Source organism: Nicotiana tomentosiformis, chromosome 9, assembly GCF_000390325.3.
Source record: "Nicotiana tomentosiformis chromosome 9, ASM39032v3, whole genome shotgun sequence".
Lineage (NCBI taxonomy): Eukaryota > Viridiplantae > Streptophyta > Magnoliopsida > Solanales > Solanaceae > Nicotiana > Nicotiana tomentosiformis.
Genome location: NC_090820.1, coordinates 43,350,515 through 43,375,790, shown reverse-complemented (window position 1 = coordinate 43,375,790; position 25,276 = coordinate 43,350,515). Strand labels below are relative to the sequence as shown.

At 35.9% G+C, this 25,276-nt stretch overlaps 1 long non-coding RNA gene across 1 annotated transcript; it reads right to left on the bottom strand.

Moving 5' to 3' along the window:
- Positions 1–3,529: 3,529 nt before the first annotated feature.
- LOC138899478 (uncharacterized) lies at positions 3,530–15,421 on the bottom strand. Its single transcript, XR_011411144.1, has 3 exons — positions 14,616–15,421; positions 14,478–14,562; positions 3,530–3,753 (listed from the first exon to the last, which is right to left on the bottom strand). It is a non-coding gene; the product is annotated as an uncharacterized lncRNA (long non-coding RNA).
- Positions 15,422–25,276: the final 9,855 nt, after the last annotated feature.

Sequence of the window (25,276 nt, the reverse complement as noted above, 5' to 3'; positions counted from 1 at the left end):
TATAATAAATATTCCGTCACAATTAGTTTTTGGTCATGAACCAAATATTGTCCATCTACGAATTTTTGGATGTGTTGTATATGCGCCAGTAGCACCACTACATCGCAATAAGATTCATCCCAAAGAAGGTTAGGAATATATATTGGGTTTGAATCACCCTCTATTATTCGCTATCTTGAACCATTGACGGGAGATTTATTTACTGCTCGATTTGCAGATTGTCGATTTGATGAAACAAATTTCCCACAATTAGGGGGAGAGAAAAAGGAAGGAAATCAAAAGAGAAATTGTGTGAAAAGTTTCATCATTATCTCACTTTGATCCACGTACCCCTATATGTAATTAGGAGGTACAGAAGATCATCCATTTATAGAATATAGCAAATCAAATTCTAGACGCGTTTACTGATTTGAAAAGGATAACTAAGTCGCATATCCCTGCAGAGAATGTGCCTATCCGAATTGATGTCCCAGTAGGACCATCTACTAGCATGAGAGCTAGTAAACCTAAAGCACGCCTGAAGCATGGTAGACCTTTGGGTTCTAAAGATCAAAATCCTAGAAAAAGAAAATCGACAAATGATCAAAATGATATTATGAAGGGATCTCCTGAAGAGACCCAATATCTGATTAGTTCTGAGATTCCTGAAGAAATCAATGAACTCAAGACTCAAGTGAGTGAGGAACTTTTAATAAGTTCTATTGATGATGGGATTAATTTAAATCGATCTGAAATAGTGGTGGATAATATTTTTACATATAATGTTGCATTTAACATTATGCAAGATAGTGAGAATCTTGAACCCCGATCTGTCGAAGAATGTCGACAATGATCTGATTGGCCAAAATGGCAAGAGTCAATTCAATCGGAATTGAAGTCACTTGCTAAGAGAGAGGTCTTTGGACCAGTAGTCCAAACACCTGCTGGTATAAAACCAGTTGGTCATAAATGGATTTTTGTGCGAAAAAGTAATGATAAAAATGAAGTTGAAAGATACAAGGCTCGCCTTGTTGCACAAGGATTTTCACAACGACCTGGAGTCGATTATGAAGAAACATATTCACCCGTTATGGATGCCATAATATTTCGATATCTCATCAGTTTAACCTTACGTGAAAGGCTTGAAATACAGCTAATGGATGTGGTTACAGCTTATCTGTACGGGTCACTTGATAATGAAATTTACATGAAAATCTCTGAAGGATTTAAAATGCCTGAAGCATATTCAAAATCTCGGGAAATGTACTCAATCAGATTACAAAGATCTTTGTACGGTTTAAAGCAATTTGGGCGCATGTGGTATAATCGCCTCAGTGAATATTTGCTGAAAGAGGGTTACATAAATGATGTTATTTGTCCATATATTTTTATAAAAAAAATGGCTTCAAAATTTGTTATACTTGCTGTTTATGTTGATAACATAAATCTTGTTGGAACTTCAGAAGAGTTTCAAAAAGCAATTAAATATCTTAAGAAAGAATTTGAGATGAAAGATCTTGGAAAGACAAAACTTTGTCTTGGTCTGCAAATTGAACATTTAGCGGACGGGATCTTTATCCATCAATATGCCTATACAGAAAGGGTCTTAAAATGCTTTTACATGGACAAAGCACACCCATTGAGTACACCAATGGTTGTTCGATCACTTGAAGTGAATAAAGATTTGTTCCGACCTCCAGAAGAGGATGAGGAACTCCTTGGTCCCGACGTACCCTATCTCAGTGCAATTGGTGCACTAATGTATCTTGCTAATGCTACAAGGCCTGACATAGCATTTTCTGTTAATTTACTATCAAGATATAGTTCTTCTCCTACACGGAGACATTGGAACGGGATTAAGCATATATTGCGATATTTAAAGGGAACTCTTGATATGGGTTTGTTTTATGCTAACAAAGATAGTGCAGATCTTGTTGGTTATGCAGATGCAAGTTATTTATCTGATCCCCCTAAAGCTAGATCTCAAATCGGGTACGTTTTTACATGTGGAGGTACTATCATATCATGGCGCTCCACAAAGCAATCTATTGTTGCTACTTCTTCAAATCATGCTGAAATAATAGCTATTCATGAAGCAAGTAGGGAATGCGTATGGTTGAGATCAATAATTCGTTTTATTGGAGAAAAATATGGTTTGGAATGTGAGAAAAGACCCACAATTTTATGCGAAGACAATGCTGCATGCATAGCTCAATTGAAGGGAGGATTTATAAAAGGAGATAGAACGAAATACATTTCACCAAAATTATTCTACACACACGATCTTAAGAAAAATAATGACATTGATGTGCAACAAATCCGTTCAAGTGACAATCCGGCAGATTTATTCACTAAATCTTTACCAATTTCAACTTTTGAGAAGATGGTATACAAGATTGGAATGCGGAGACTAAAATATTTAAAACACGGTTTTCATCAGGGGGAGTAAAATACGCGATGTATTCTTTTTTCCTTACTAAGGTTTTTTCCCACAGGATTTTCTTTATAAGGTTTTTAATGAGGCAGCTAGCAATGCGTATTACTAAATATGTGTACTCTTTTTCCTTCACTAGGATTTTTTCCCACATATCTTTTTCCTAGTAAGGTTTTAACGAGGCACAATACCTTTTAATGAACATTCAAGGGAGAGTGTTATAAATATATTATATTATGAATGTTCATTTAGTACTCCGTTGTAAATAAGCTTCCTGAAGAAACTTATCCATATGAGACTCCGCCGTAAATATGTTTATCTATTTAGTACTCTATTGGAAATAAGCCTCCTGAAGAAGCTTATCCTTTTGGTACTCCGTTATGGATAAATATTACCCATGGTAGAAGATTATCTATATCTGGCACAACAGCTTAGAGTAGCAGCTTACACAGCAGCTTGCAGTAGCAATTTACACAGCAGCTTTCTTTCTTCTATAAATAGAGGTGAATTCAGTTCATTATGTATATAAGTTTGAAGTTTGAATAATATATCAGTTTCTCTCTATACTTGTCTTTACTTTACTGTCTTTATTTTATAACATTAAAGAATTTTGTTTTGAATTATCGATTATCTGAGAATTATTCACTATATGTAGTTGTAACTTAGGAGAGCTCAATAAAAGATCTAGACATACCTTGTCTTTGTTATCTTGCAACTCCCTCATTTTTTGGTTGCCGACATCCTGTATTTGTGAGGTAGCTTGCAGTAAGTTTTGTTGTAGCTCTATTGTGTCATCCAACATATTTTCATCCACTAGCATATGCTCTTGCACATATTTCTTCTCCAAGACAATATCCAAACCTCGCGTTGAGATAGTTCTAATACCAACATAAGTTCCAACCCCAGTGTTATTCCAAACCCCTGCACTCTCATTCTCTCGAGATCCATAATTTGTTACTTCCATGGGCTGCATCTGGTCTGATTTTTCTCTGTTTCATATATCATCGTCTGTCCCATTCAACCCCAAAGTTCTCTTCCCTTTTGATCCATTTTGATCTACTCCCTGGAGATCCTCTTGGCTTATGTCAGACTGTATATCAATCGAGTTAGTACCCTCTTCCAAATTTAGCAGACTTTTACTACTTCCTGCAACTCCTTTTCCTTCAACCAGTTCATAGTTATGATTTTTCACCCTAGTATGCCCATCATTATTAGTATTTACACCTTGGCGGCGCTGATTATCTGAAACTAATAAATGATTCTCCGATCTTAACCATGTCCCAAACTGGTCACTTTTGAGATTGCCTGATCGTATATCCTTCTCTCTTTGTACACAAGTTCTATCATGTCACGACCAAAATTTCCACCGTCGGGACCGTAATGGCGCCTAATATTTTACTTGCTAGACAAGCCAACGTTAGAACAATTTATCCTTTTTAACAATTTAAATTTAATTAATGAAGAAGAACTGATTTAACTGCAATAATCCAAATATAAATGCGTAAGCTAAAACTGTAAAAAAATATCTGCTACAAATCCCTAAACCCGCTATCACAAGTGCACGAACTTCTAGAGTAATACATACAAGGGTCTAAAATAAATACATAGCTGTCTGAATGAAAATACACAGCTAAATAAAAATAAAGACGGGGACTTCAGGAGCTGCGGGCACTGAGCAACTGTACCTCAAGTCTCCGCAGGCTGTCAAATCTGAGCTCTCTAGTAGCTGCCGCCGGGACCGACTCCAAAATTTGTACAGTGTGCAGAGTGTAGTATCAGTACAATCGATCCCATGTACTAGTAAGGGCTGAGCCTAACCTCGACGAAGTAGTGACGAGGCTAAGGCGAATCACCTACACTACAACCTGAACGCAATATATAATAATGACAGAAAATGGGAATACTGAACAAAATTAAATAGCCAACTGAACCTAATAACCACAACCTTAAGAATAAACCAGTGTCATCCAGAATTACCAATCTTTAATAATTCAGATACAAATACCGGAAAAACCAACACATCTCAAGAAATGGAAACATATAGGTTATTGCAGCGCGCAATCCGATCCCACCAGACAACACAAAATCCTCCCTTATTTCACCGTAACGATATTAAGAATAGTAAATAATATATATATGTTGCGGCGCGCAACCCGATCCCACCATATGTCAATATCAGTATCATAACTAATCCATATTTCACCATGTTAATCCATCTTTATTCCACATGTTGCGGCGTGCAACCCGATCTCACTATATCAGTACCATGCACTCAATGTACAATCAAATCAACAGTTCAGACCACAATAAACTTTACGATCAACAAATACCAAACTGAACCAAATGGAAACCTCGTACAATATAGAAACTCTACATGAGTAGTACTACACAGCGAGACCAATCCAGAATTTGACAATTAGAAGGTGCAAGTAAGTCAATTTAAGCAAATAGTAGGGAATCATGAAACTATGGAAGAAATAACGTCGTTAACATGAGAAGATATTGAATAACAAGTAGCAATTAAGCATGGAAAGAATTTAGAGCATATAACAGTTAAGACAGGAAAGGAAATAATTAAGGAAAAGCGATAAATCAGGGAAAACATATAATTCGGCGGCGTATAAGCACTCGTCACCTCGCATATACGCCGCTCACATGGGAATCACATAGCAAATAGTTTGAGGGTTCCTAATTCCCTCAAGTTAAGGTAAGAAACAACACTTACCTCGCTTCAAAGACCACTCAAAGCTCAACCACAGCTTTGCTTTTCAAACAAGCCTCTGAACCAATAATATCTAGCAAATTACGAATCAAAAAATTCAAAATAAGCCTTAGGAATCACCCACGATTGAAAAAGATTCAATTTAGGTCATTATTGAAAAAGTCAATACCCGGGCCCGCTTGGTCCAAACCCAACATTCGGACCAACACTCGATTACCCATTCACCCCCGAGCCCAGTTATATAATTTGTTTTGGAATGCGACCTCAATTTGAGGTTTTAATCCATATTTTTCAAAAATCCCTAATTTTACCAAAACCACCAATTTTCACCATGAAAACTCTAGATTTTAGGTTGAAATCTTAGGAAAAGTAGTGAAAGATTGAAATAAACTAGTTTAGAATCACTTACCAATGTTTTGGGGAAGAAACTTTCTTTGGAAAATCGCCTCTAGGGTTCTTGAGTTTTAAAATTTGAAGAATGAACCAAAAATCCCGTCTAAGTCAAGTTTTGATCAGTTGCAGGTGTCGCATTTGCGACCTGGGGTTCGCAAATGCGAGCCCTGCAAATGCGAAGAACCTATCTCAAATGCAAATATCTCCTCATTCCTGCTTTCTTCAAAAATGCCAAGAATAGTTCGCAAATGCAAACTGGACTGATCGCAAATGCGGCCCCATGATCGCAAATGCGAAGAATTTCCCCTCCCAGTCCCCATCGAATATGCGAACTTTGTATCGCAAATGCGAACATAAGGTGGCCCAGCTACTCTTCGCATTTGTGATGAGTAGCTTGCAAATGCGAACCCCTCAGAGGTCGCAAATGCGATGCCTGGTATCGCAAATGCAATACCAGAGGCCTGCAACAGAACTAGAAATACCAGCAATGTTTTAAGTCTTATTTTCACTCTGTAGCCTATCTGAAACTCACTCGAGCCCTCGGGGCTCTAAATCAAAAGTGCACACAAGTCTAAAAATATCATACAAACTTGCTCGTGCGATCAAATCACCAAAATAATACCTAGAACTATGAATTGATCACCAAATCAAATAAAATTTTCAAGAAAACTTTGAAACTTCTATTTTCACAACCGGACGTCCGAATCACGTCAAACCAACTCCATTTCTCACCAAATTTGACAAACATGTCATAAATATTATATTGTACCTATACCGCATTCTTGAACAAAAATACGGACCCGATATCCAAAAAGTCAACTATGGGTCAAACATTTCAAATTCATTAAGCCTTTAGCTTTCAAATTTCAACAAAGTCCGATATCTTGGGCTAGGGACTTCCAAATTCGATTTCGGACATACGCCCAAGTCCTAAATCATGATACGGACCCATCGGGACCGTCAAAATATGAATCCGGGTTTGTTTTCTCAAAATGTTAACCAAAGTCAACCCAAATGGTTTTCAAAGATAAATTTCACATTTTTCACAGTTTTTAACAATAAAGCTTTCCGCAAATACACTCGGACTATGCATGCAAATCAAGGAGGGTAAAATGAGATTTTTAAGGCTTCAAAGCGCAGAATTGGGTTCTAAAATATGAGATGACCTATCGGGTCATCACATTCTCCACCTCTAAAACAACCGTTCGTTCTCGAACGAACATAGAAAAGTACCTAGGATGGTGAAAAGGTGGGGATATCTACTCTGCATGTCTGACTCGGACTCCCATGTAGCTGCATCGACGGGCTGACCTCTCCACTGCACCCGGAGCTACACCCGCTCTCCGACCATGAATGCAACATTACGAACTCTACGGTCGACATAACTCTTCTGCCTGGATTGAGCTGTGCGAAGTCTATCCTGAATAATGTTAACCTTATCCAAGGCATCCTGCACCAAATATGTACCCAATAACCGAGCCTCCCCCGACTCAAACCATCCAACCAGCGATGGACACCATCTACCATTTAATGCCTCATAGGTAGCCATCTGGATGATCGATTGATAGATGTTATTGTAGGCAAACTCTGCAAGCGGCAAGAACTGATCCCACGAACCTCCGAAGTCTATAACACAAGTGCAAAGCATATCCTCCAATACCTGAATAGTGCGCTCAGACTGTCCGTCCGTCTGAGGATGAAATGCTATGCTCAACTCAACTTGCGTGCCCAACTCATGTTGTACTACCCTTCAGAAGTGCGAGGTGAACTGCGTACCTCAATCAGAAATGATAGACACGTGCACACCGTGAAGACAAATGATCTCGCAGATCTAAATCTCTGCCAACTGCTCTGAAGAATAGGTAACTGCCACAGGAATGAAATGCGCCAAACTGCATCGAACTTCCTCTGAGTCTGTGGGAGTTCAACAACGAAATCCATAATGATACGCTCTCACTTCCACTCAGGAATCTCTATCTTCTGAAGCAAACCACCAAGTCTCTGATGATCGTACTTTACTTGCTGACAATTTAGACACCGAGCTACATATGCAACTATATCCTTCTTCATCCTCCTCCACCAATAATACTACCGTAAGTCCTGATACATCTTGGCGGCGCCGAGATGAATAGAATACCGGGAACTATGGGCCTCCTCTAGAATCAACTCACAAAGTCCATCCACATTAGGTACATAAACACGACCCTGCATCCTCAAAACTCCATCATCTCCAACCGTAACATGCTTGGCATCACCGTGCCGCACCGTGTCCCTAAGGACCAACAAATGAGGGTCGTCATACTGCCGATCTATGATGCACTCAAACAAAGAAGATCGAGCGACTGTACAAGCTAGAACACGCCTGGGCTCTGAAATAGCCAACCTCACAAACTAGTTGGCTAAAGTTTGAATATCTGATGCAAGAGGCCTCTCACTGACTGAAATGAATGCAAGGCTGCCCATACTCGCTGCCTTTCTACTCAAGGCGTCGGCCACCACATTGGCCTTCCCAAGGTGGTATAAAATAGTGATATCATAGTCTTTCAATAGCTCCAACCACCTCCTCTGCCTCAAATTGAGTTCCTTTTGCTTGAACAAATACTGAAGGCTCTGATGAACCGTGAAAACCTCACACGACACACCGTAAATATAATGCCTCCAAATCTTCAGTGCATGAACAATGGCTGTCAACTCTAAGTCATGGATAGGGTAATTCTTATCATGAACCTTCAACTGTCGCGATGCATATGCAATCACCCTGCCCTCCTGCATCAATACCACACCGAGCCCAACACGAGACGCATCACAATATACCGTATAAGATCCTAAACCTGTGGGCAACACCAACACCGGCGCTATAGTCAAAGCAGTCTTGAGCTTCTGAAAGCTCGACTCACACTCGTCTGACCATCTGAACGGGGCACCCTTCTGGGTCAACCTGGTCAACGGGGTTGCTATAGATGAAAACCCCTCCACAAATTGACGGTAATAGCCCGCCAAACCCAAGAAACTCATAATCTCCGTAGCTGAAGTGGGTCTAGGCCAGTTCTGAACTGCCTCAATCTTCTTAGAATCCACCTAAATACCCTCTGCCGACACAACGTGCCCCAAGAAAGCGACTAAGCTCAACCAAAACTCACATTTTGAAAACTTAGCATATAACTGGCTGTCTCTCAGAGTCTAAAGAATGATCTGAAGATGCTGCTCGTGCTCCTCTCGATTGTGGGAGTAGATCAAGATATCATCAATAAACACAATTACAAAGGAATCTAGATAAGGCTAGAACACCCGGTTCATCAAATCTATAAATGTTGCTGGGGCATTTATCAACCCAAATGACATCACTAGAAACTCATAATGCACATACCGAGTCCGAAAGGCTGTTTTAGGGACATCGGATGCCCGAATCCTCAACTGATGGTAGCCGGACCACAAATCAATCTTTGAAAATACCTTGGCACCATGAAACTGATCAAATACGTCATCAATCCTTGGCAATGGATACTTGTTCTTGATGGTGACTTTGTTCAACTGCCGATAATCTATACACTTCCTCATCGATCCATCCTTCTTCTTCACGAACAGAACAAGCGCACCCTAGGGCGAGACACTAGGTCTAATGAAGCCCTTATCAAGAAAATCTTGCAATTTCTCCTTCAATTCTTTCAATTTTGGTGGGACCATCCGGTATGGCGGAATAGAAATGGGTTGAGGGCCCGGGGCCAAATCAATGCAGAAGTCAGTATCTCTGTCGGGTGGCATCCCCGGCAGATCTGCAGGAAACACCTCTGGAAATTCACGAACAACTGGTACTGAATCCATGGAAGGAACCCCCGCACTAGAATCACGAACATAAGCCAAATAAGCTAGACACCCCTTCTCGACCATATGTCGAGCCTTCATATAAGAGATAACCCTGCGGGTAGAATGGCCAGAAATCCCTCTCCACTCTAATCGAAGCGTGACAATACCAAGAAGTAGAAGATCTACACTAGTCTCAAAACTCCCAATGGTAACCACACATGAATGATAAATACGATCTACCACAATAGCATCTCCCATAGGTGTGGACATATACACATGAGCACTCAAAGAATCACAAGACACAACCAAATATGAAGCAAAATAGGATGATACATTGGAGTAAGTAAAACCCGGATCAAATTGAACTGAAGCATCTCTACTGCAAACTGAAACAGTACCTGTAATAACAGCATCAGATGACTCAGCCTCAAGCCTGACTGGAAAAGCATAACATCGGGGTTGGGCCCTACCACTCTGAACCACGTCCCTGGGATGGCCTCTAGCTGGCTGGCCTCCACCTCTAACGGCTTGACCTCCACCTCTACAGTGTGGCCTCACCCTCTGCCTGCCTGACCCCTGCTTCTGGCTGGCTGAGCAGGTGGTGCAGCAACTTGTGCCGGAACCATGGCACGAGAACCCTCATGTTGTGGCAGGACGCCCAATAATCTCGGACAGGTCCTCCTGATATGCCCATAACTACCACACTCGAAACATCCATCCTGATACTATGGCTGCGGAAACTAAGACTGACTCGAATGGGCCGGATGACCACGGTAATAACTCTGAATATGAGGTGCACTGATAAGTGCTGGTGGTGCACTGTAGGCTGGTTGTCCAGCATGAGGCACATAAGGACCACGACTCCCTAAAGCATTGTGGGATGCCTGAAGCGCTGAATGAAACGGCTTGAGAGGATGGCCTCTACCAAAAGTACCCCTGCCTCTAGATGAGGCACCGCTGAACCCCTTGGAATGATGTGGTCTTTTGTCAGACCTCTGACCTCCCTGAGCAAGAACCATCTTGACTCGCTTGGTGACATTGGCATCCGCCTGAAAAGAAATCTCACTCCCAGTCTCCTTAGCCATCTGCAATCTGATAGGCTGAGCAAGTCCGTCAATAAACCTCCTCACCCTCTCTCTCTCTCTCGGTAGGAAGCATAAGCAGAGCATGACGGGCCAAATCCACAAAATGGGTCTCATACTGGGTAACAGTCATGCGTCCCTACTGGAGACGCTCGAACTGACGACGATTCTCCTCTCTCAATGTGATAGGGAGAAACTTCTTTAGGAAGAGCTGAGAGAACTGGTCCTAAGTAAGAGCATGCGATCCAGCTGGTCTGGTCAACAAATAATCTCTCCACCATTTCTTGGTGGAACCAGTCATCTGAAATGCAGCAAAATCAACCCCATTGGTCTCCGCTATACCCATAGCACCTCATGACAGCTATCAAGATACTCATGGGATCCTCTGAAGAAGCACCACTAAAGTGAACTGGAAAGAGCTTGGTAAACCTGTCTAATCTCCATAAAGCCTCAGAAGACATAGGTGACCCATCATCGGCCTGTGCCGCAACGCCTGGCTGAACTACCCCAGCTGGCTGGGCTACTGGAGTCTGAAACTGGGGAGCCATCTGCTCCGGAGTGTGATTAGCGGGAGTCTGTACTCCTCCCCCAGCCTGAGAGACGGCTGGTACCACAGGAAATGTACCGACCTGGGCCACACTCTCCATAAGGCCTACCAAACGGACCAAAGCATCTTGAAGCACTGGGGTGGCGATGAACCCCTCCGGGACCTGATCTGGTCCGACAAGCATAGCCTGGACTAGAACCTTCTCATAAAACTCTACCTGAGGCTCCACTGCTGGTGCTGCTACTCGAGTTTTGGGCTGAGCTCTACCCCTGCCTCAGCCTCTGGCATGACCTCAGCCTCGACCTCTGCCCCTCGTAGGAGCTGCCATGGGGGCTCTGGATGCTGCTCAGCTGAAGATGTAGTACGCGTTCTCGCCATCTGCGAGAGAACAGAATATAAGGGTCCAATCAGCAATAATAGAATGAAATCGCACGACAGAGAAGAATAGAAGTGAAATTGTTCCTAACTCCATAGCCTCCGGAAGATAAGTACAGACGTCTCCGTACCGATCCTCCAGACTCTACTAAGTTTGCTCGTGACTCGTGAGACCTATGTAACCTAGTGCTCTTATACCAACTTATCACAACCCAAAATTCCCACCGTCTGGACCGTGATGGCACATAACATTTCACTTGCTAGGCAAGCCAATATTAGAACAATTTATCCTTTCTAACAATTTAAATTGAATTAATGAAGAAGAACTGATTTAACTGCAATAATCCAAATATAAATGCGAAAGCTAAAATCATAAAAATAATTTGTGTCACAAGTGCACGAGCTTCTAGAGTAATACATACAAGGGTCTGAAATAAATACAAAGTTGTCTGAATGAAAATACAAATCTAAATAAAAATAAAGACGGGGACTTCAGGAGCTGCGGGCGCTGAGCAGCTGTACCTCAAGTCTCCGCAGGCTGTCCAATCCGAGCTCTCTAGTAGCCCCCGCTGGGACCGACTCCAAAATCTGCACAGTATGCAGAGTGTAGTATCAGTACAACCGACCCCATGTACTGGTAAGTGCCGAGCCTAACCTCGACGAAGTAGTGACGAGGCTAAGGCTGGTCACCTACACTACAACCTGAACGCAATATATAATAATGACCGAAAATGGGAATACTGAACAGAATTAAACAGCCAACTGAAAATAAAAACCACAGCTTCAAGAATAAACCAGTGTCATCTAGAATTACCAATCTTTAATAATTCAGATGCAAATACCGGAAAAACCAACACAACTCAAGAAATGAAAACATATAGGTTGTTGCGGCGCGCAACCCGATCCCACCAAACAACACAAAATCCTCCCTTATTTCACCATAACGATATCAACAACAGTAAATAATATATATATATATATATATATATATATATATATATATATTGCGATGCACAGTCCGATCCCGCCATATATCAATATTAGTATCATAACTCACCCTCATTTCACCATGTCAATCCGCCATTATTCCATATGTTGCGGCGTGCAACTCGATCCAACCATATCAATACCATGTACTCAATGCACAATCAAATCAACAGTTCAGACCACAATAACCTTTACGATCAACAAATACCAAACTGAACCAAATGGAAACCTCGTACAATATAGAAAATCTATACGAGTAGTACTACACAGCGAGACCAATCCAGAATTTGACAATTAAAAGGTGCAAGTAAGTTAATTTAAGAAAATAGCAAGGAATCATGAAACTATGGAAGAACTAAGGTCGTGAACAGGAGAAGATATTGAATAACAAGTAGCAATTAAGCATGAAAAGCATTTAGAGCATATAACAGTTAAGGCAGAAAAGGAAATAATTAAGGAAAAGCGGTAATTCAGGGAAAACAAATAATTTGGTGGCGTATAAGTACTCGTCACCTCGCATATATGCCTCTCACATGGGAATCACATAGCACATAGTCTGAGGGTTCCTAATTCCCTCAAGTCAAGATTAGACACAATACTTACCTCGCTCCAAAGACCACTCAAAGCTCAACCACAACTTTGCTTTTCAAACAAGCCTCCGAACCAACAATATCTAGCAAATTACCAACCAAACGATTCAAAATAAGCCTTAGGAATCACCCACGATTGCAAAAGATTCAATTTAGGTCAATATTGAAAAAGTCAACAAAAGTCAACACCCGGGCCCGCTTGGTCCAAACCCGAAATTCGGACCAACACCCGAAATTCGGACCAACACCCGATTATCTATTTACCTCCGAGCCCGGTTATGTAATTTATTTTGGAATCCGACTTCAATTTGAGGTCTAAATCCCTATTTTTCAAAAATCCCTAATTCTACCTAAAACCCCCAATTTTCACCATGAAAACTCTAGATTTTAGGTTGAAATCTTAGGAAAAGTAGTGAAAGATTGAAAGAAACTAGTTTAGAATTACTTACCAATGTTTTGGGGAAGAAATTTTCTTTGGAAAATCGCCTCTAGGGTTCTTGGGTTTGAAAAGTTGAAGAATGAACCAAAAATCCCGTCTAAGTCAAGTTTTGATCAGTTGCAAGTGTCGCATTTGCGACCTGGGGTTCGCAAATGCGAGCCCCGCAAATGCGAAGAACCTATCGCAAATGTGAAGGTCTTCTCATTCCTACTTTCTTTGCAAATGCGAAGAATAGTTCGCAAATGGGAACTGGACTAATCTCAAATGCGACCCCATGATCGCAAATGCGAAGAATTTCCCCTCCCAGTCCCCATCGCAAATGCAAACTTTGTATCGCAAATGCGAACATAAGGTGACCCAGCTACTCTTCGCATTTACGATGAGTAGCTCGCAAATGCAAAAACCCTCAGAGGTCGCAAATGCGATGCCTGATATCGCAAATGCGATACCAGAGGCCTGCACCAGAACTGAAAATACCAGCAATGTTCTAAGTCGTATTTTCACTTTGTAGCCTATCCGAAACTCACCCGAGCCCTCGGGGCTCAAAACCAAAAGTGCACACAAGTCTAAAAATATCATACGAACTTGCTCGCGCGATTAAATCGCTAATATAACACCTAGAACTACGAATTGAACACCAAATCAAATAAAATTTTAAAGAAAACTTTGAAACTTCTATTTTCACAACCGGACGTCTGAATCACGTCAAACCAACTTCGTTTCTAACTAAATTTAACAGACAAGTCATAAATATGGTATTGGACCTATACCGGGTTCCCAAACCAAAATACGGACCCCATATCCAAAAGGTCAACTATGGGTCAAACATTACAAATTCATTAAGCCTTTAGTTTTCAAATTTCAACAAAGTCCGATATCTCGGGTTAGGGACTTCCGAATTCGATTCCGGGCATACGATCAAGTCCCAAATCATGATACGAATCCCAGGGACTGTCAAATGATTTTCAAAGCAAAATTTTATATTTTTCACAGTTTTTAACATAAAAACTTTTCGGAAACACGCTCGGACTGCGCACGTAAATCAAGGAGGATAAAAATGAGATTTTAAGGCTTCAAAATACACAATTGGATTCTAAAATATGAGATGACCTATCGGGTAATCACATATCATTATGTCCTAGCATACCACAGTAGTAGCAAACATAAGGCAGGTTTTCATATCTTATTTCAACCCATATTGTTTCCAATCCTAACTCGATCAATTTCTCTCTAGGCAGTGGCCTGTTAAATGTTCATCGTGACTTTAATCCTCATATATCGCCCCTCTTTGCTTCCATTTTCAGGGATTACAATATCAATGGTACCTCCCAAAGCATGCCCTATTTTGCGTCCAACATCCTTTGGCATCTAATGTAATAGGATATTCCAAACTTGAACCCACATATTACAGATATTAAACACCGGAGAATCACTCTTCAATCCTGGTTCCCAAGGATGGACATTAAGAAGGTATTTGCCACACAACCATGGTGCAGCAAACCATACTTTATCCTTACTTTCCTTGTCTTTAAAAATAAATTGGAAAAAGTTCCATCTGATTTCCTTTATCTGTAGTCTTGCTGGGTTCCCCCAGGACAACGACATGGTATTTTTGACTCCCTGAAAATTTACCTTTTTATCATAAATCACCTTACCAAAAAGACTTACTTCACAATCCTTCATACTTGACTGAATATCTGAATATTTAATTGCCACAACATCCTTTTCATCCTCAGTAAGATTAAATTTATTTAGGCGTTCAGTAATTTCTTTGCCATCTTTCCAATTGAAGGATTCACGCTCCTATTGGAGTTGATTCAGCAGTATATTTAACCTGGTTGCACAAAAATATGGAGTTCTTCGAAGAATCAAATTGATTTAGGGTTTAGTAGACAAATAGGGAATTTGCACAAATTAATGCCTGCAGAGGATGAAATAGGTAATTTAGTAGGTTTCCTATAGGCAAAGCATGAGAAGACGTGGTTAGAGAGGTGGAGATTAAGTGATTAGCATCAAGGATTGAAACCTCACTAGGAGGAAATAGCTCTCATGGTAGAGAGAGAAAACCCTCAGTCAAGACGTTTGAGCCGACAAAAATGGCTAACAATTCACGAACTAACATTTGTCCAACGATTTCTCCTATGTTAATTTTTCCATCGCTATGTTACACTCGATGCAATAAGCGTTCTCATTTGATATAAATTTTGGGAAAGAAAGTGGGTAAGATTGGAGTCTAATATATTATTTTGTATATAAATATTAAATTATATATGCTAATATAATTCAATAAAAAATCTTCGGGATAAACAAATTTATAATATAATATTGGTAGGTAAATGGAGATTTTTCTAATTTACACTTTGTTATGAAAAATCTCTCTAAATGCCTATTTAGGCAATTTTAATTACCCGTTACTGCCCATTCTAATTTGTCTTACAATGTGTACCTATTCAATCTAAAGTATTTACCCAACTACCTATTTTCAAAATCCTTTCCTTTCTAATCCCGGATCATGTGAAACCCTATTAATTGCCCCAACCTATTTTCTCTTTTATTGTCTTCTCAAATATAAATAAATATTTTTCTTCTATCTTTCTCATTTCATAATAGGATCTATGTGTCCATTGAATATTTTTTTATTAATTTATTCTCCATTTTAAAATGGTATATAGTATATTATTATAACATATCTAAATTTTAGTATAATCGATGACACACAAAATTGAGTTAGTTAGATTATGTGACAACTGATATTATTTCAGTTTAATAATTGAATTAAATTCATTTTAATTCTTTGCGTAAAACTGTGTACCTTGTTGGTATATCTATATAATATACTGGTATCATATGTTAGTTGAAATCATTTTTGGTTGTATTAGCTATATTTAATTGGTACACTATTTGATTTTTCTTTAGTAATAATAGAATAGTACAATATCTTGAATTTTTTTAATTTTCCTTTATGCATATGTATTATGTAATCATTTTGATTTTTTCTTTATGAGTTTGTTTTATGTATTAGTATTATAGTACAATATCTTGAAATATATTATTATATTAATATGTGTTACATTATTTTTTGATATTTCTCTTTATGCATGTGTATTATGTAATAGTAGTATAGTCATATATAGTTGTCTGGAATTAATTAGTAGAATTGTATACCCTATTGGTATAATTATATGTTATATTGGTATCATATGGTAGTTGGAATATTTTTTGGTTGTTTTAGCTATATTTTTAAGTGAATTCTATTCTGAAATAATTTATATGATCATATTTTGTTGTGTTGGATTTTCTTGTACCTATGGACATAGATTTTGTGTATTATATAATAGTTTTTATAGTTATATGCAGTTGATGGAATGACCCCGTACAACTATATACCCTATTAGTATAGCTATATACTATATTGGTATCATATGTTAGTTGAATCCTTTTTTGGTTGTATTAGCTGTACTTAATTGGTACACTATTTGATTTTCTTTTAATAATAATAATATAGTACAATATCTTGAAATAATTTATTATATTAATATGTAGTACACTATTGTTTTATTTTTCTCTTTATGCATGTGTGTTATGTAATAGTAGTATAGTTATATAGTTGCCGGAAATTAACCAATAAAACTGTATACCATGTTGGTATAGTTATATGCCATATTGGTATCATATGGTAGTTTGAATATTTTTTGATTGTCTTAGCTGTATTTTTAAGTGAATTCTATTCTGGAATTATTTATATGAACATGATTTGCAGTGCTGGGATTTTTTTGTGCCGATGGACATAAATTATGTGTATTATGTAATAGTTTTTATAGTTATAGAAAATTATTGGAACGACCCCATACAACTATATTCCCTGTTAGTATACGGAATGAGCAAATTACTTTGCGAATATTTAGCTTGCAATGCGAGCATGTAATTTTCTCATACTTTTATTGCATCCTTTAATATTTTGGTACAGTAGTATAGTCGCAGATAGTTATAGCAATATTCTAGAGCAATCATATATTTTGTTGGTATACATGTATACCATATTAGTATCATATGGTACTAGAAGTCTTTTTTACTACTTATACTTTTATTGCATTTTTCAATATTTTATTATAATTTCTATTCTAACTAGTATATATGGAAATTTGGTGGCCGTAGATTATGTTTTGCTCCATAACTGTTGTGTTACTGCTAATGGTAGAGTGTGTACTGATATTTGTAGGGAAGGAGATCAAGGTTTGCATGGCAATCACGTGAAATTAGAAAAGGAACAAGAAATAAAGAAAAGAAAAGAAAAAAGAAAAAATAATAAAGAAGGAGTCAAATTTGAGTGTGAAATAAGTTATGGTAGAAATAACAATAATACGATTTGGGCAAAAATAAAGGAATAAAAGAGAAAAAAGAAAAAAATAAGAAGAAAACGAGAAAAAAGAAAAGGAGAAAATAAAGAAAAAAAGGAAAAAAGAAAAGAAGCATAGAAATAAAAATGAATTGGAGAAAAAAGAAAATATTCCCCACAAAAATCACTATGGGTAGGAAATGTAATTAGATTGAAGGGTAGAAAAAAAATGGGTAGGTAAGGGTAAATAGTTTTATTTTTGTGGGTAACTGTGTCATTCACCCCTTTGTTATAGCAAATAAAAGAAACAACGGAAACGATTCTAGTAATTGAAAGTTATTGTGGTACTTACATTTTTTTTTAAATTTAAAAATCAATTAATCTTTAACAAGAGTAAATCACACAATTCAACTAATCGAAAGTTAATGTACTTTGTTGAACTGAGTCAATAATAATGATGATTGTATGCAAATTAGCACGGCGTGACCCCCAAAGAGAATGGTCTTGGCGGAATGTCTCTATTTTTTATGATCTTAGCAAAATATTTTCTTTTTTTTAATCGAACACCATAGTTCTTTAATTTTTAAAGTTTGAAATTCTTGTTTGATGGTGAAAAATAAAAGTTAATGATCAATTATTATTAAAATCATTTGAATGCAGATAATTTGTGCCTAAACTTTTAGTTCATACTCAGATTTTGGTGATTTATTATAAAAATCTCAAGATTCTATTGTTGGAGCTTAGAGAGTATTGAAGAAGACAAAGTAGATCTTTTTGATTTGGTGTTACTCTAACTAAATTGGTGATTGAAAATTGTGTTGGTATTTGGAGGCTTTGTTTCAAATCTGAGATTATTTGGAGCAGATTTGGGGTGGTTTGATTGAACTTGCAAATTTGGAGAATACTTTATTAAAACAACCCAGAAAAAGTATGTCAATCCGATAAATTTCGATGAACAACTTAATAAATAGGTAGACAAAATATAGCATCAACTCTACCGATCCGGTAGAGAATTTCTTGAAGAGCAGAAGCATGATAATCTGGTAAATTTCAATGAAAACTTAACAGATAGATAGAGTAATAATAACATCAACTCTATCAAATTGATAGAAAAATCTTAAAGAACAAAAGTATGACAATTCGGTAGACTTCGATGAACAATTTAATTAGGTAGAGAAAACCTTGAAGAACTTGTGCGTGTCCGGATCATTTTTTAAATACCGCAAATTTTGAGGACATTTCACTTGGACCACCCTCAAAAAGTCCTTTTGTGTCAATTACCCGACATTATGAGGTTATACATATTTATAGTCCAACAACTACTAATTCTAAAGGGAAAAAAATATAAATAGGCAAAATATAAGAAAACATTTCAGAAACCTAGCAGCAATAGCTATTTTACATACATGTCAACTAATTAATTTTTTTCCCTAGCAATCTAGACCCATAATCACGTATTCAAAGCATTATTTCCTTAAAAAATATTATTCAAATACTATTCAAAAAGTACTTGTACTTAATTATTTCTCGCATTACATAATTTGTTTATTCTCATTTACAAAAAAAATTGAAATTAATAAATCTAAAATATAACATGTATAATAATATACATATAGCAGGCTGGAATATAATCTCATAATTGCGATAATATACGCTGAATAAATTATATATAATTTGTAACGAACTATGTAATTACAATAGATAATTTATACACGATGTAAATGACGTATAAGTTACACTAGTTAATATACCAAGTAAAAATCAGGTATATATTAATGTTATATTTTATCATAAATTCTTCAGCCATTATATATATTGATTATGTATTAATATTAATAATAGTGGATAATATATATATATATATATATATATATATATATATATATATATATATGTGTGTGTGTGTGTGTGTATGTGTGTAGAATACATATATACATAGTATTATAATAGTAAATAATTATGTATAAGTGTGTATATACACGATATAATGATGGTATTTAATAGTGTATAAATTACAAAACAAAATATAGTATGTTAATATACCCAATATAATGATGTATTTTATTGTATAAATCACAGTGCTATTCTAAATTGGCATAAATTGGGTGCTGGCATTTTGGCTTTTAAAATGGAAACGGTTTACTTAGTTATTGGGTGTGGCATTTATTTAAGCTTTAAAAATGGAAATGATTTTCTTAAATACTCGGTGCGTCATTTAACGGATTGCAGTTATATAGATTTTTTTATAATGCCATATTTGCAAGCTATTTTGGAATAAACAAGAAACACTATTAGTTAAGAAAATAATTTTTATAAAAAGATCATCCGTGTAAAAAACTCAATTCTAGAATTTGTCCAATACTCGATAATTGGCCCAATTAACCCATGGATCTTGTCCCTCGTATAGGGCCAAATTTTAGGCCCAATTTATAATAATTGGAAGAATTAATCCGATTAGCTGCCCACTCAATTGTTTAAACTAAAAATAACAGCCGGATATATAATATATGTATCATTCATGTTTAATATATTATAATCATATATAATCAATGTATAATCTATATATATGACTAAAGTAAACAATGAATATGACCGGCTACTTACGTAAAGATTATGTTGTTTTGATATGCTCTCGTCCGAATGACCCAAAACCACTTTCAGTTCCACTTTCAAGGCAAAGTGAAAAATGGGAGGAAAACATTCAAGAAAACAAACGGTACTCTTAACTCGCTTTTTGAGGTATAATTTAGTATAATCATCTCACTAAAGAAGAAACCAATCTCTACTAGAGTTTTTTAATTTATTCGTAAGGCTCGAATATGAGACACTCGAGGTAAAGGTCACAAGTGAAGGTATCTTATCCATTCCGCTACACCCCTTGGTCCTGAACATTGTTAACTTTTGCTATTGTTTCCACTACGCTTAAATTTACCAAGTCCGAGCTTTTAACGAGTTTACTTTTATCACAATTCTTCCAATACTCTTTTTAAACCGATGAATTTTGCTTTCACAATGGCAATTCCGTATGTGTAGAAGAACTAACTGTTGGAGATATATAATGTACTTATACCATATTGGACTCACAGCAATAATTAAAGGCCTCGTTGAAAAAAAAAAAATTACTGTCGTAAGTTGGATCAATCTTCACAAGATCTGCACAATGATTGTAAAACGACACAAGAAAATCACAAGTCATCAACTGTCGAATTTCTCAGTTAAAATAGTTCAACTTATTGGTGTCTAATCACTTAGCCTGTCTGCAAATTGTGGTGTCAAATCGCACCTAAAAATCTCTCAATTACCTTGTTAAAAGGGCTCCTTAATTAGCTAGACTAATAGAATTACTTTTAACGTCAAATTAAAAACCTTTGTCTCATTTGGAACTTCGTTCAAATTACAGTATCATTCTAAGACAATTGACCGTTTATTTTCTTTAAATTGTCTATATCTTTAAGAGCAACACTCACTATTTTGTCACTTTTGTTTCTATAATTATCCTAGGCAACTCATTAGGATTGTCTCTTTCAACTCCCCCTTTCATGGCTACGGCGAAATGTCTTTTGTAAGATTGTCTACTTTAAGGAAATTACATTCGCAGATACTATAATAATATTATGAGACTTTTTTTTGTTTTTTGTTTTTTATTTCCCTATATCCCACGGGCCCAATTGAATGTCCCTAACGAAAGAGATTTCATACCTAGAGTTTTTAAATATTTGAACGTCTAACTAGGCCAATATATTTAAATGGAGTAATATAGTCAATAATAATTTATATGTCGAACCCAACTAGCGTGAAATTAAGTCATATTTATCCTTTATGTAAAGGGAAAAGAAGAAATTGGATTAGAATTTAAAATGTACCAAGTCTTAAAGGAACACATAATTTCATTGAGTTGTAAGAGAGTCTAGTACAGTACAAAAGATTGAAGGACATCATAATATAGCAAAACAATTGGTGGCAGAAAATTTAAAAGACTTTTATCCTTGTGAGTTCTGAGGAAAACGGGCCCTCTTATTACAGGGAATTTGGGTCCTATACAACATGTGAACTATGGAAACCCTATACTTGGAGTATAGGGTCAACTCCTTTGCCTGAGTTTTTCAGATGTAGGGACATATAACTGCAAGGCGGTTTATGTGATCGAAATTTTATAAATTATTAAATTTTAAATTAATAATTTATACATATTTAATAAATTTCATAATTTTTTATACTACGATAATCTCATAAAACTGTTATAAAAATATAAATATACCACGGAAGGCATATTTATACCATGGGCAATCGGGAAGATAAGTAGAGCTTAAATTTAGCTCACTTATAGCCTGTGTGGTCAAGCTTCTCAATAGGCCAAAAGTATTTTTTTTTTCTCAAAAATACTTTTTTTCCCTAACTTGAGGTGTTTGGCCAAGCTTTTTTGGGGGGAAAAGTGCTTTTGGGAAGAAGTAGAAGTAATTTTTGAGAAACAGAAAAAAAATAGCTTCTTCCCAAAAGCAGAAACGGTTTTGACTTTTCTTCTTACCAAAAATATCCTTAAAAAAATATAGTAGTATATACTAAAATAACTGTTAAACCTAATACTTAGGATATTAATGTATAAATATTTCTTATTATTTTTAGGATAACTTTCTAATATATAGTGACTTTAGGGGTGAACGCTTCTATATTTGTTGAATGATTTTTAATATATTTAACTTACATTAAAAGAATTAAGTACTTTTAAATTTTATTTTCATATTTTACTTAAATAAAATGAAAAGATTTAATTATTGCTTGTAATAATAATTTTTTAAAATTATTTATTTACTTATAATATTAACTATTAAGTAAATCTATTCATGTTCTTATTCGTAATTTTGATACTTAAAAGCGCTTTCTGAAACATTTGACCAAACATAAATTATTGCTCAAAAGTACTTTTCAGAGTGATTAGCCAAACACAAAATGTTTCTCTCCAAAAGTACACTTTTAAAAAAAATACTTATCAAAATAATCTGATTTCTTCGACTTGGCCAAATATACTATTATATTGCTGCATGGATCATTACGAAGAACCACTGTACGTAGAATGAAGTACTCCTAACTAGTAGGAAAATGATTCATTTATTAAAGAAATTAGCTTTAATTTAATCTAGTGTGTTTATCAAGTGATGAAGCTAAAAGTTCTATTTAACATATATGTATAAAAAGTAAATGTTTATCAAGTGACGAAGCTAAAAGTTCTATTTAATATATATGTATAAAAAGTATTTTTTTGTCTATATGTACAATATAATTTTATGGCAGAATAGTCTGAAAGACATATTTACTTGTTCGATTTTGATATTCTGATCCCTCTGCTTCACAAAGTTTCGATCAAATACTTGAACTTTATCAAAATCTAAGTTTTAAACACCTCTAACACCGCGTGTTGCTTACTCGTGCTGACATAGAGGACATGGCAGATCCACGTCATATAATTTAACACCACATCATCATTAAAATTTTATTAAAATTCCAAATATATCCCCTTTTTCTCCAAAGCAGTGATTTAAATTTGGAAATTTTATTTTGAATTAGATTTTAACAAATGAAAATGTGGGTCCATTCCTATTAGCTTATTTCAATTTTTTATGAAATCTCACACCTCAATGGAAAAAATTTCAACCCGAAACCCAATTCATCTTCTTCTAAATTTCCGTCACCATCTCCGACAATTTTGCGTCAGAAGTCTCCCTTTTTTTTTTGCACTTTTCATTTCTCCCACTCTCTCTTTATCTTTCATATTTTAGAATTCGTTCTTTTCCAATTTCTCAAGTCCTAGTCTTAATCAATCTAAAAAATCTCTCATCTTTTAGAGAAGGATTCTCAAGTGGTAATTATTTTTGGGTTGGAAATTAAATTATTACTATCTTGAGCTTTCCTGTTAATTTCATCAGGACCACTCAACATCGCAGGTGTTCAACAACTTCGGTCCAATGACCTAAATAAGAATATAATCACAATTTTAGCTTAATGATTTAATAGTACTCCAGATCTCGAAGTCATGCACTCCAACGAAATTCAAATTTTTAGATTCAAGGTTTAACTTCAAATGAGTTTTGATGTGTTTAACTTTGCTTAACCCAATCCCCCAAACAGTAAAAATTTATCATCTCATTTGACAGTGATTTATGGAGTGATGAGATTCTGGTGGTGGTGGAAGAGAAGGACGAGGCAGTGGTGGCAGAGGTAATGGAGAAGGGCAACTGAGGAGGCGACGGGGTTGAAAGGGTCCTTGTTTTGTCATTTTCTTTAATTTGTTATTTAAATTTTGGGTTTTTAGTTTTTTCTTAATCAAAATCACCCATGTATCCTACGCTCTTTGTCCAGCGCAATTTTATAAATGCCACATAAGCTCGGTCAACGGTCAGAGATATTTAAAAGATCTGTTTTGATTAATTAAGGTGTCTGGATGAAAATATATAAAATATAGGGACCGGGATGTCACAACAATACAAGTACAAATATGTATTAGGCTATTCTGCCTAATTTTATATATACACAGTATAATTTTCTAATGTGACTTCGCCCCATTGTGTTTATCAAATAACTAGTGAACAAATAAATTTATTCTTTTATCCATATATTTTATTTTATATGACACTATTTTCTTATTAAATCTATATAAAAAAAAAAGACATATTTTTAAATTTAAAAATAATTTAAATTAAACTGTCTGTTATCCTATATTTTCGTATATTTAACATAACAAGTTTAAATAATTTTTCATTGTTTTTGACTTTATGCTCATTCAAATGATAACATATAAATCAAATAAATAGAAGAAGTATTAAGTATAGATGTACGAGCTTCTCTAATGCCACAAATAATTATTCTCAAATACTTGTAATTTTTAAAAATGAAGAAAAAATTTAATTATTTTTCAAACTTTAATTACCCTTAGCATTAGTTATTTCAAATCTAAGAGGCACGTAAACAGAGTTTTTTTATTTATTGAAAATAAATTAATGTGGTAAAAAATTATAGAATTAATAAGAATAAATTAGTCAAATTATATTTTTTTATTGATTTATTTATCTTAAAGAGAGTTTACAAATTTTCCTGACAACTAAATGAACAAAGATAGATCTATCAACATGCTCTAAAGTTTGCATGCGTTTAAACTTTAATCCCTTTTTTTTTTCATCTTTTATATGTTCTTTTTCCAACGGTTGCCTTCTTCAAACATAAAAGTTGTGTTTCTCAGTTTTGTCACAAAAAGTCTAATCCAAAATAATCGAGTATTAGCCCTTCGACACGTTGATGTTGCTTTATCCAACGTTAACAGATCATGTCACTTCACCTCCCTTTTCTTCTTTCCGTTTTTCGTAATCGTAATAATAATGCATGACAGTCAATCAAATCCTAACTAAACTCAACTCAGATTCAAAAAAACTGCGGAATAATTGGACTATTTGACTTTGAGGATACATGAATTTAGAAATATATCAAAGAATAATTGTATCTAAAACTGGAAAATACATTTTAATACAATGGAAAATCTTTTCAAGTTAAGATGTCCACAGTTTTGAATTTGGGTGTCAAAGTGCTTTCACAAATATTT